Source organism: Vidua chalybeata, chromosome 5 (genome assembly GCF_026979565.1).
Source record: "Vidua chalybeata isolate OUT-0048 chromosome 5, bVidCha1 merged haplotype, whole genome shotgun sequence".
Classification (NCBI taxonomy): Eukaryota; Metazoa; Chordata; class Aves; order Passeriformes; family Viduidae; genus Vidua; species Vidua chalybeata.
In genome coordinates this window covers 51,322,814-51,335,344 of record NC_071534.1, presented here as the reverse complement: position 1 = coordinate 51,335,344, position 12,531 = coordinate 51,322,814, and positions in this window count along the sequence as shown.

Here is a 12,531-nt window from a genome sequence, read left to right as displayed (position 1 = left end):
GCCCATACACGGAAATCAATATTTAAAAGTGCCTGCTTCATTATTTTGCCTTATTTCCTGTCCTGATTGAGTGAGAAGGGCAAAGGGCAGGGAGCCTGACAGCATACGATTATGAGCAGGCCCCAGCCAGCAGCAGTGAGGAAGCTGTTCAGAGGCTGTTGTTAAAGAATGAATATTTATGATTTCTTATCCTGTAACCTATTTCAAAGCCTAAAACCTACAGCCTGATAGTGCTCAGGGCTTGGTAAAACCCACAAAGCAGTAAAAATCATTTATTCTGTAAAGGGGGAGACTTGTGTGAAGGTAATTGAAGGGAGATTTTGACCACGTCTTTGAAACAGACTCTGACTTAACTCTAAATCTGAGGGCTAAACTGTATCTGCAGCTATCCCTGTAGTCATGAACCAACAGATCTGGGTGGGTGTAGATAAGAATAGAATCTATCCCATGATGGGAATTTTGGAAAGTAGATTCATTTCCTGGGAGAAAAATATATATAAAATTGCCTTTATGTTTCCATCAACACCTTATTTAATTTTAGTGAGGAATATTTTAATCTAGAATAAAATCTTCTTTAAAATTGAAAATACATTTTATTTGAAGAATTTCCATTTTTTTTTAAGTCACAAGTACTTAGATTACAAGGATGCCTATGTGGCAAAATGTTCTGTTCCATCCCTAGAGTCACTTGTCATTGAAATGCAGCAGAGCAAAATTGGTTCTGCTTTTTTTCAAGCATCTCTAGTCTCAGTTCTCAAGACCGCCATCCAGAATTATATTCAAAGAGAAAAAAAGCAAGTGCCTCACATGGGAATTTTGTGTATAAAGGAGATCTATAAAATCATCATGGATGAGTTGCTGTCTTCAAACTACTCTTCCCTGTACTTCTGAAGGGAGCCTATCATGACTGAGACACACTTTGGTTTTAGCAGTGTTTACCTCTGAGGATTACAAGTATGTCGGTATGGGCACATCTGTGCAGCCAAGCACCTGCTTCAGGCTGAGGAGGCAGAATCCAAATGTCCGTCCACCTGACTTCCCTCCATGGCTTACTCTACTCCAATTTTTGAAGGAATTGCAGGGAGGTACATGTCGATCATCCTCTGAAACATCAAGATCTCTCCTTCTACAAAGGTCAGAATCACAATACCCATGGCCTTTTCTGGACTACCTACTTCAGTGCTTTACAGCATTCCTCTTTCCTACGTACAAAAATGATGGGATTGCTCCTTGTCAATGCAACAAAGGTCAATAAGACAGTCAGGCTTTGCTCACACAACTCACCTCTCTGTCTTTCTCTCTTTAAATTTTTAATCCACTTTAGGTCTCCTAGAGTCTTTGACATAAATCTTGCCCCTGGGGTCAACTACTTTGTGCTTCTGGGTGCAATGAAAGTGATAGATTGGAGTTGAATTCTTGAAATTTAGCAGAGAAGACTTGGGGGATATGCCTTTTTTGAGCATCTATATATACACTCAGAATGACACCACACATTTGAATCTTGGCAACCTGGAGTTTTGCACTTTCCCTTGTGCCTGGAGTATATCTTTCACCTGACCTTCATCCTGGAAAGAAGGGGAAATGCAGCAAATTTAAAACTGGTAGCACTTTCTTTTCTCCCCTTTTTCAAATGAATCAGCTTTTACATCTGCAGTGCTTGCGTGTCTGTTTCTGTGTGTATCAGGGGGTGTTTGTGTGAATATGTGTGTGTAATTGACGACTGCTTCCAAAAACACAGAAAAATACAGAGCTACACAGGGGAAGAGCTGTCAACATGGCTTATAAAATTATTTTAACCCATCCAAACTGAATTTGTGCATTTGCATCTGGCAGATGGGACATAATAACATAACCTATCCTCACAGCCTGTCTGGACACTCATAAGATGGAAATCCTCAGTTAAAAAAACCCCAAAAAACAGACACCCCCCCCCCAAACTAAACAGCCTATTTCCAGAAATAAAAACAGCTACCCAATTAATATTCTTTCTCTTCCTCCTTCTCTTGCTACAGTGCATGCCATTGCATGCTGTCCTGGCTCTGCTCCTCACCACCCACAAACCAAAAGATTAAATTCATTGGCTTTGGTTTCCCCATGAATCTGTTTGAGTTATCAGACAACTTCAGCTACCCCTTCTGCATTATTTTTCACTGGAGTTTTGACTTTCTAGAGCAACAATAAATCTTGAGTTCATTTCTTTCCATATCCCCTTGTTGCTTGCAGGGTCACACAGAGGGAACCTTCAGCCCCACCACACAGAAACTACTCTCAGAATGACATATGCCTAAGACATGAACATCCCCACACACTCAGGTGTTATATTATAACTGGATCAGCCAAGATACCAATAAGACAATGCAGACTTCTGGCTTGTTTATTCAGGTGAAAAAAAAGATGGTTCTAAAAAAAAGACGTCTTCATTAATCTGGGGACATTCTTGACAGTAATTAAGTATGAAATACCTCCGATTCCTCTTATAAAGTCTGTTAATTTTTTTCAGTAGCAGGAAGGCATATCCCTCCCTGCATTTCAAGCAGCAGCAGTTCCAGAACAACAAGGAGGTATTTATGTGCATGTAAAAGATCTCCCAGTGTATTATAGGGAATGACATTTCAAACACTAAATTCCTTATATCCAAAGTAAATTGAAAATTACTCAAAACTAGACTGTGTTTTCAGATATGCCCCAGTTGTCAAGCACTGGGGTCCTCCTACTCAAGCCAGGGCATCTTCATTCAGTTTCATTTCTGTTTGGCACTTTCCCAAGGCATTAATGAAAATGACATTTACTCATGGTATACTTCTGTAAATCAAATGTCTCTGATATATCCATTCAATATTCCAGTCAAAAATAAATTATCTGTGCTAACTACACTCACCTGCAGAAATGCAGAGAGCAAGAAGAGAAAGTTCATTTTCTAACTGTGGTGGCTGTTTATGAAACAGCAGTTACTGAGTGCCATCTGCACTGTGTTATAGTGGGCACGCACCTTTACTGCACAAATCCCAGGGTAACAACTGGCTGCATATTTTTAGCACAGCTCTCCATGCTGCAGCAATGGCAACTGTGCTACTTGACAGAGAACTTGTAAATCTTCTTAAGGAGTGAAAATGCTTCACCAGGTCACTTATAGGATATGCAGGAAGTAATTCAAGCACGTCTGCTGATAATAGAAGAACTGTGCATTGGAGGTAAGTCCTTGCATGTCAGTGCCCTAATTTATTCTAAACACTGGGTGTGACCTCCTTTAGAGGCTGCAAGAGCTTTCCCTTCAAAATGGACTTAAACAGAGAGCAAACACCTTCAGCAGAGTACAGCTGTACTTCAAGGTAGCAGAACTATGGCAATCAGTAAACTAAAAGCCTGGCTCCTAAATCTCTTCTTTTCTTTGCCATAAGAAAACTTTTCCAAACAGAAATAGTCAAGGAGGAAAACTGTCCCTGTCTCTGAAGACATTCTTCTTCCTAGCATCTAACAGACAGAGAAAACAACTGATATGAAAAGACATGAAGAGTTCAAGGAAAGGAGCAGCCAATAGCAGTACCAGAAACATATCCTAAATTTGTAGTAATTTCTAAAAGAGCCAGAAAACAAACTTCTGCTTGTAGTCTCCTTCTTTAGCAACAAAATTCAAAGAAAGTCTTACCTAGTACTTATATATTTTTATTTTATTTCATTCCTGGTGCACAGGGAACACAACTTGCAAAACATATATTTTAGCAGAAAGTGATGGTTGTGCACCTCAGATTGTTTTGCTTTATGAACATACACTAAGATGGCATAAGATGCATGAAGACCAGAAAAACCCAGAGCGTCTTTTCTAAATAGTTTAATTGTGGGGTTTGGTTTTTTTTTTTTTTTTTTTTTTTTTTTTTTTTTTTTTTTGTTTGTTTGTTTGTTTGTTTGATTTTTTTTGTTAGGGTTTTTTGGTTTTTGGTTTGGGGTTTTTTTTGTGTTTTTTGTTTGTTTTTTAACTAACTCCTAGAAATATCTTCATACATCTTAGATGTTATAGTATGCAAACTATGCATGCTCACAAATTTGGGTGATAAAGAATCTCCCTTTAAAGCAACATAATCACAGTTAAGATATCGTAACCTTAACCATGCACTGTATTTAACACATATTTAGAGCATATTAGGTTGGACCTAATAGCTAGGCAGAGGACTCTAGCAGGGGTGCAACAATTTTTTGCAAAGTCATTTGCAATATCAAATTAAGCCAATCTACACCTTTCCCAGGTGCCATCTGGGAGTTACTGTCTCTGATATGAAAGTGTTTTCTCAGTCAGGAACTTGAGAATTAATCACAACTTACTGAACAAATGATATTTCAGTTGGCTAAGGTTCTCCCAGAATTCATGGCACTAACGGGGCTGTAAAGGAAGAGATGGCAGTGTGTGGTTGGGTTTTAGCAGGTATGGGCAGAGATCAGCCCTGTGGTAGTAGAGTGAAATTAGATCAGCTTAAACTTCTGGTAACCTTGACCACAAGGAAAAAAAGGCAAAACTCCACTCCAAAGGAGATTAATTGGGTGTAAAATGGGTGGTTTTGGATGACTAAGAGAATGGTTTTCTTGTTTTGATTCATCTTTAATTAGATGAAAGACAAATATTGCATCACATGCTGTTAGGGCTCAACACCAGGCAGTCAGCAATATAAAGTTCAATGTTATTTACATTTGTTTTCTCTCCCCCTCACTCCAAAAGCTATTCTGGTCTTCACACTCATTAATTAGTCACTTACAGAACTAGTTTTGGTTTATTAAAATGAAAAGGAAATTTCTCCCTATATTCTTTACACAAAATGCTACTAAAATTTTAGGATTTGCCCAACCCAGTATTACTGGGTATCCCTCAATGTCATCAACATCATCAGTGCATTGACTCTCAAGCTGGCTTATTGCTGCAGTAACATGAGAAGAAATAGGTATTGACCATCATTACTTATGAGATACAGGATGCATTCTGTGCTCTGCCTGTAACAGCCTATTTCAGACATGAAATACCTAAAATGCACATAAAATTAATCATTTTGCCCTGAGATGCAGAGCCCAGAGTTAATTGAAGCTCTGTACAGTGTTCCAAAACCAAATGGTAAATTCCACTCAGGCAAAATTCCCTAAGTGGGAATAAAATTATTTTGCATTTATCTCCTAAGGCATATATTTTACAAGGAAATAAAACAAAGACAGTAAAACAGCTTCCCCTGGACTGATGCCAGCAGCCTGACAGAGAATTTCTTGGTGTGTTTTGGATATGGATAGGAAATCTTTAATATTATTAGAGAGAAAATTATTACCCAGAAATGTTCCAGAGAAAGGGTTAGTAGAAACAGCTTGGAAAATATTTTCTTGGGTGTGATAGAAGATGTCTTCATCATGTGCGGCGGTGCGTTGTTTCTCCCAGCTCCGGGCAGCTCCAGCGCCTTTTGGCACCGCCTCCCTCCAGAGCCTGGGCTCGCCGCTTCTCTCCCGTGTGCCTCTGCAGTGGCACGCCGGTCAGGGCTTGCTGGGTTCTGTCGCCCGCTCGAGGGCTCGAGGCGAAGAGGGAAGGAATTGTCCAAATCACCCACGAGGGAAGTGGAAAGGTTTTATTAGCCGCAGAGAATTGTAGCAGGGAGACCGCGACCCGTGCTTCCAGCGCCCGCATGGGGGAAATGGCAACCGGACCGGGGGGGAGCGGGATGATATAGGGGGTGTGACAGGGAGGGCAAGGGCCCTCCCGCCCAACTGGGACAGGCACCGTGGCGATGACATGGAGACGGTGACCAACCAGAACACGGCAGGGGCGGACATGGGGCCCCGGAGCAAGTGGGATCACGGCATTGGGGTGACAGACACAGAACTCCCGGGACTGGACAGGGGAGTGGTCACAGGAGTGGCAGGGGGACGCTCCAATGGCAGGTAGCCTGGAGTGAGCCACCGCAGGGGGAGAAACACGGGGGCTGCACAGGGGTACACAGGACTCGGCTAGCTAACATAGATTAGAACCCCTAATCTAAACCCAAACCTGGGATGCAACAATCATGGTCACTGGAATAAGAAAAAGGATGCTGTTTAGACTTGATTTTATTAAGAAATAAGACATATCAGAAGCTTGTTGTAGAAAACAATCTTGGATTGTGAGGTAAAAGGTTATTTCTGTTCAAGTAAAATAAAAAAATAAAAACAGGTCTGCAGCTAAATTTTTTGAATAACCAAGTTTTCACAAGTCAAAGAAACTTCATAGTAAAATCAAACAGATGAAGGCACACAAAGACACTTGAAAGTGGTCTTTCTTCATATCAAAGGACCTAACATGATCCAGAGTGTGTATTTCTCAATGAATGAAAACCTTGAAAAAAGATCTGCCTAACCCACTGGAATATTAAGGAAAAAAAATCTGAGAATAAGAAGGATATTAAAAATAGCAACAGAATCAAAGAAAGTATCAAATAAAGAAAAGAAAGAATCAAGTATATTGGATGCCAAGCTAGGCAAAGTTTGATATGGAACCAAAAATAATCAAGCTGAATTCAGCTTTCTGAAGGAGGGCGAGGAGAAAATTTTTCCAGCCTTATAAATAAATTATTATAGAAGAGGGACACAAGAATACTAAAAAGCTAAAGCACAATATAATGTTGGTATAGTCCAAAGCTACATTTACTTTGGTTAACTTCCAAGACTGATGATGTAGAAAACTAGTGCAAAATTAAACTAGATAATGAAAATGCATATTTAAAACTAGAAATTGTCACTAATGCAAAGGAGAGAAAAAGCATAATAAACATAAGGCAGGTAGTGAGATAATTTGCTCAGAATTGGTACTGAATTTGTAAATTCCACAGTAAGTATTTTAGCAAATCCTTCTGCATAATTGAAAGCAGCAAATGAGATATCTATATTTAGGAAAGTGATGTGAGCAATTTCAGTCTAAACTCCAACCTAGCAGGCTGGAGAACAGACTTTGAACGAAGGAATGACTAAAAACTTAGAGGTAGCTGAGATGAAATCCAACATATTTACTAAGGAGACTTCTTAAGAGATTGACTTGGAAGCCTTCTTTAATGGTCTTTGGCCAAACTAAGTGATCTCATTTATCTGTATTTTAGTAAATGTTTAATGTTCTGTAAATATGTAAACATTAATTCAGCTGGAAAATTTAGAGATTAATAAAGGAATACATTCAAAGTATCACAGTATGTGACTGGTTTTAATTGCTTGTTCATTTATGGTATAGTCTAGTAAAAGAGTGAGGAGGCAAGGTATAACACATGGGAAGAGCAGAGGCTTATCCCTTCTCTTGGAGGCAAATAGATTTGCCTGAAGGTCAGCAGCTTTGAGAGACTGCTATGAGTGACAGGCCAGGGAATGAGAGAGAAAATAGGCAGGGCTGGGAGCTGGAGCTCAAGCTAAGAATCTCAAATGTTCCTGTAAGGACAGGAGAGGACAGGGAGGTGTCAGAGGGTGTGGCGTTCTGGTGTTTCTCCCGGGTTTGGAGGAGCCTCCATGCCCAGCAGGGCACCGCGTCTCCTCCAGTCCCAGTCCCGCTGCTGGTCCTGGGCTCCGCGGCACCGGGAAGGTGGGTCGGCCACTTCTACTGCTGCTCGCGAGGGACTTCGATAAAGGGGGTGAAGGAAGGACCAAATTCCCCACGGCAGGAGCTGAGAGCATTTTATTGACACACTCCCAACTCATGCGTTGGACAATATGGCCACCCGGCCTCGGCTAGATGGGGTTTTATAGGGGGTGGGGCGGGGGGTGTCACGTGGTCTGGGGAAGCCAATAGGGGCACGGCAGGGACGGCGCCGGGGCCCGGGGCGGTCCCGGGGCTGCGGGGCTGTGGTGTGGAAGGCAGGAGCCCATGGGGAGGCGGCAGGGGCGGCGCCGGGGGTCTGGGGCGGCCCCGGCCGCGGGGGAGGGGTAACGGCGGGGAAGGACCCACAGGAAGAGACAGGGGGGATGGGAGCCGGGCCACATGGTCAGGCAGCTCGGGAACCAGGTACTGCGGGGGGGGAAACTGGGGGATACATGGGGGTACACAGAACCTGCTAAGACACACTAGAACCCCGACCTAAACCCAAATACCAGGATGCAACAGGAGGGGACAGAGGGAGTTTCCAGCCAGCCAGAGATGACTGGGCAATTTCCTTCAACTCAGAAGTCATTGAGCTAACTGAGGGTAAACACAAAAGAGCTTTCCACAAAGACCAAGTGGGCACCAGGTAAATATCAGGCAACACTTCTTTACTAATGTCCCTTGCCTGTGTACATTGTATTTTCTCTGTTTTGGGAGTTAATTATTCATACTCTAATTAAAGCTGATTTTTTAAGTTCAAAATTTTGGGGAAGTTTGCAACAAGTAGGTCTTACCTAACTGGTTTTAAAGATGTAGGTGACTCAGGGTCTTGTCAAGTCAGGAAAGAGAATGGCATAAACAGTAAATGAAAATGGGTAGAATGGAAGGGAGGGGTATTTGGCAGAAAAGAAGTAACCAGTGCAGTTCATCAGGAGTCAAAGTTTACATTAGTGACTATAAAACACTACATGCCCATGAAATCCATCCCTGGCATGACACTGAAAGTATCATCAAGGCAGGGATGGTTCAAGTATTATATGTAGAGAACGACATAATTAAAGGAGTATAAAATATAAAGTAATGAAATAATATAAAACTAATTAGCAATATCAGTTCTGAACACATAGAAAAAATCACATTAAGTTAGGAGCTCTTCATGTTGAAACAGCAGAGAAAGATAATCTGATTTTGAACTCAAGGTTAACTCAGTAACACATGGGATGCGACCAGAGTAATGTAAAAGTGACTCCATGATGTTTTAAAAGAGTGGTTACTAGCAGAACAGCAAAACTGCTGATATCTGTCTCATTGAACAAGGCATTACTAAACACTTGCCAACAATACAGAGAACTTGTCTGATCATCTATATTAAACAATCATAGAATAAAAGAGTGCCCTGGGATGGAAAGATCATCTAGTCCCAACCCCCTGGCATGGGCAAGAACATCTCCTACCAGACCAGGTAGCTCAATGCCCCATCCAACCTGACCTTGCAAAGATAATATGAGGTCAAACAGCAAGAGATAAGGAGGAAAAATATAGGGCTTTGTGAAAAGAATCAAAGCAAGCATAGCAAATTGAAGCCTGAGAGGGCAATTTATTACTTTCTATAAATACATGAGTCAAGTAAATAAGCATTACAAAAAAATTCAGCAAAGGGATAAGAGCAAGTCAGAAGTGAGGTTTATAACCAGTGTTCCCACTAACACATTTAAAGAAATCAGAAGGTTTCTAACAGAGCAAAAAATGTAACTTGGCTTCTCTTTAATTGTTTCAACATCTTCCCTGTCTTACTGTAGGAGCTAACATGGAATTATGCAGCAGGTGCTAAATTATATCTGCATGAATGTCTGAGGAAAGTAAAAGTGTTTTGGCTTAGTGGTATAATTTTCCAAATATCGGCAATATTGAAGAAAAATGGTAAACAAAAGGCTCCATAATAGCAATGAACATGATGATGTGGAAAAGAAATACAGTTAAATTTTCATACTCTCTTAGCTGTTTTCCCAAGTATTTTTGCTTTACATTATCCAGAACATTATCCATGACCAAGTCTATTAGGTAAGAGATGTAATACCAAGAGCAGTTATAAAATCCTGCAGTTTGCCACTTTTTCATTCTCAGAATCTTGATCAGCAGAACATCCGCATGTTCGTGTCCTCCAAAGGCAAGACACATTCCTCAGCTGGGTTTTGGCTTGCAGCTGGAAGTATATTTGAAAAAAAAAAACCTGCTATGAAAAATCAGTGCTTTTACTGCATGCATGAGAGAATGAGGAGGAGAATTTACCACATGAAACAGATGGTTGTCAAGATGCTTAATCAAATACTACAAAGTCATGAGATATTATGAAGGGGGAACTATAAGAAAAGTTATCCCAAATGGCCAGGACTGCTATTTAATGCTGAAATAAGAGATTAGTTACTATCTTGAGCACGTCTACATTTCATTGCATTTTAAAATATGCCTTGTAAATTCCACATACAGCATCATGGTCTAACAGTATTCAATAAAATAATGGTGTATTATCATCTTTGGGCTGTCAAATCTAAATCTGCAGCATCAAACAGTACCACAAGCTTCACCTAAATTATGGACTGTAAAACAAACCATGATTGATTCCCTAATTTCCATTTTAATGGCACTACAAATGGTAATATTTACACCCTTTTTGGCATTACAGCTCATTTTGGCACCACACAGACTGATAAATAGCATTTTATGTCCATTACCAAGGACATAGATTGTTTACAATTTACTTATTCTCGACAGTTTAGATTTACATGTAGTGGGTAGAGAATAAATTTATCTTAAACCTCATATTTGTTTTCTACAGGAATTCCATCTCCAAAATTGTACTTGGATCACAAAAGTAAATAACCAAGGAAGAAAAAGTAGATGACATCTTTAGAGGGTCAATCCTGTTGTTTGCTGCAGCAGAAACAGCACCAAATCCTACAAGAGAAGATTTATATACAAAATAGAAGAGAACAATGGTCTTCTGTTGTTAATGTTTACTTCTGAATGTCTATTTTTACTACCTTGTGGAGACAGAGGATCCAAAAGAGATATGGGGACACAGAACAAAAGGGCAATGCTTCTGAATTTTTTAATTAGTGATATTGACTTTGATCTAAGTTTTCAAGACAGCTCTTTTACAAAGTGAGTAAATTAAATATTACATAAGCCAGAGACTGTGATGGTGAAGAAAGGAGGATTCAATGGCAAGGACTCTTCCAAGTGTGTTCCTTGTCAAACAGAGAACTCAACCTAGTACAATCAACTATGCAACTCTAGGAGTTGTGAGTTGCTTTAATATCTCTTATGTTCTAGGTACTAAAGGCTTATTGATTCATAGAATATACTGAGCTGGAAGGGACCCACTGGGAGAATTCAGTCCATCTCCTGGCCCTGCACAGAACACCCCAAGAATCATACCATCTGCCTGAAAGCATCATCCAAACATTTTTTGAGCTCTGTCAGGCTGGTGCTGTGACTGGGGAGCTGTGCCTGGAGCTCCCCACTTCCCTGGGGAGCTGTTCCAGTGCCCAACCACCCTCTGAGTGAAGAAACGTTTTCTAATATCCAACCTAAACCTCCCTGACAGAACTTCAGGCCATTTCCTTGGGTCATGTCACTGGTCACCAGAGAGAAGAGATCAGTGCCTGCCTCTTCTCTTCCCCTTGTGAGGATGTTGAATACCACAATGAGGTCTACTCCAGGATGAACAAATCAAGTGACCACAGCCACTCTTCATACAGCTTCCTCTCAAGGGGAACCCTCACGGTCCTTGTCTGGATGCTCTTTAACAGTCTTTTTTTTATTGTAGCACCCAAACCAGCCCCCAGCACTGGAGGTGAGGCCGCCCCAGCTCAGAGCAGAGCAGGACAATCCCCTCCCTTGCCCAGCTGTGATGCTGCACCTAATGCACCCCAGGACACACGTCATCCTCCTGGCTGCCAGGGTACTGCTGGCTCACATTCAGCTTGCCATTGAACAGGACCTTCAGGTGCCTTTCCACAGTGTTGCTCTCCAGCCTCTCATTCTCCAGTGTATACATACAAGAGTTTTCCTGTCCAAGGTGCAGAATCCAGAACTTGCCCTTGCAAAAAGGTTAAAGTAAGCAGCTGAGCACCATGCTAAAGATGATTATTCACATAACCAAAAAAAGGCAAAATCTGGGTTTTTTTTTCATTTTTTCTAATCATAACCATTACTATAAAGATACAATAGCTTAAGGGCTACTCAAATGGAACTGAAAACCTTCTAGGATAATGTTTTTGTTTTCTTGTTCCATTGTGCTTTTCTAAATTAGCCTCCTTAAAAGCTGTTCTTAGAGTGGTCATGTCTCACTGAAAAATGCTTCTCTGTGTGACATGATCTTCATGGTTAATGCTTTTTTCTTTTTCTGTATTTTCTTAGGGAAGATGACCAAAAATGGTATTAAGAGCAGTCATTTTCCAATATTTCTCCACAGAAATTATTGATTTCATTTTATACATTAAAATGTCTTTGATTTAGAATTACAACGGAGAAAAGACATTCAAGCATTCGGTTCTTCATGTAAAGTCTTAATAAGAATTTAATAAGAGACCCTGAACCCATTAGGAAACAAATAAAAACAATTCTAGCTACAGTATGAAGATCCCTTGCATTGCTTTGACTACCTAACAAATACCTTCAGGTTTATTGAACAGCCAGTAACACAAAAGGTTTTCCATACTGCTGCATGATTGAAACTTCAGAACATCTGGAAGGGAGAAAATAACATGAAAAATAAAGATAAAAAGGTGCTTGTTACCTAGAACCAGTATACTGTATATAGGGGATTCAAAATGGAGAGCAATAGCAACTCCTGGCAGGCTTGTAAGCTGAAGCACCTGTTAATCTTCATAACACCCACCAGGCAAGAGGGCAAATACAGCTATTGCCATTTGACAGATGAGAAAAATTGAGTCCCACCTTGCAGAATA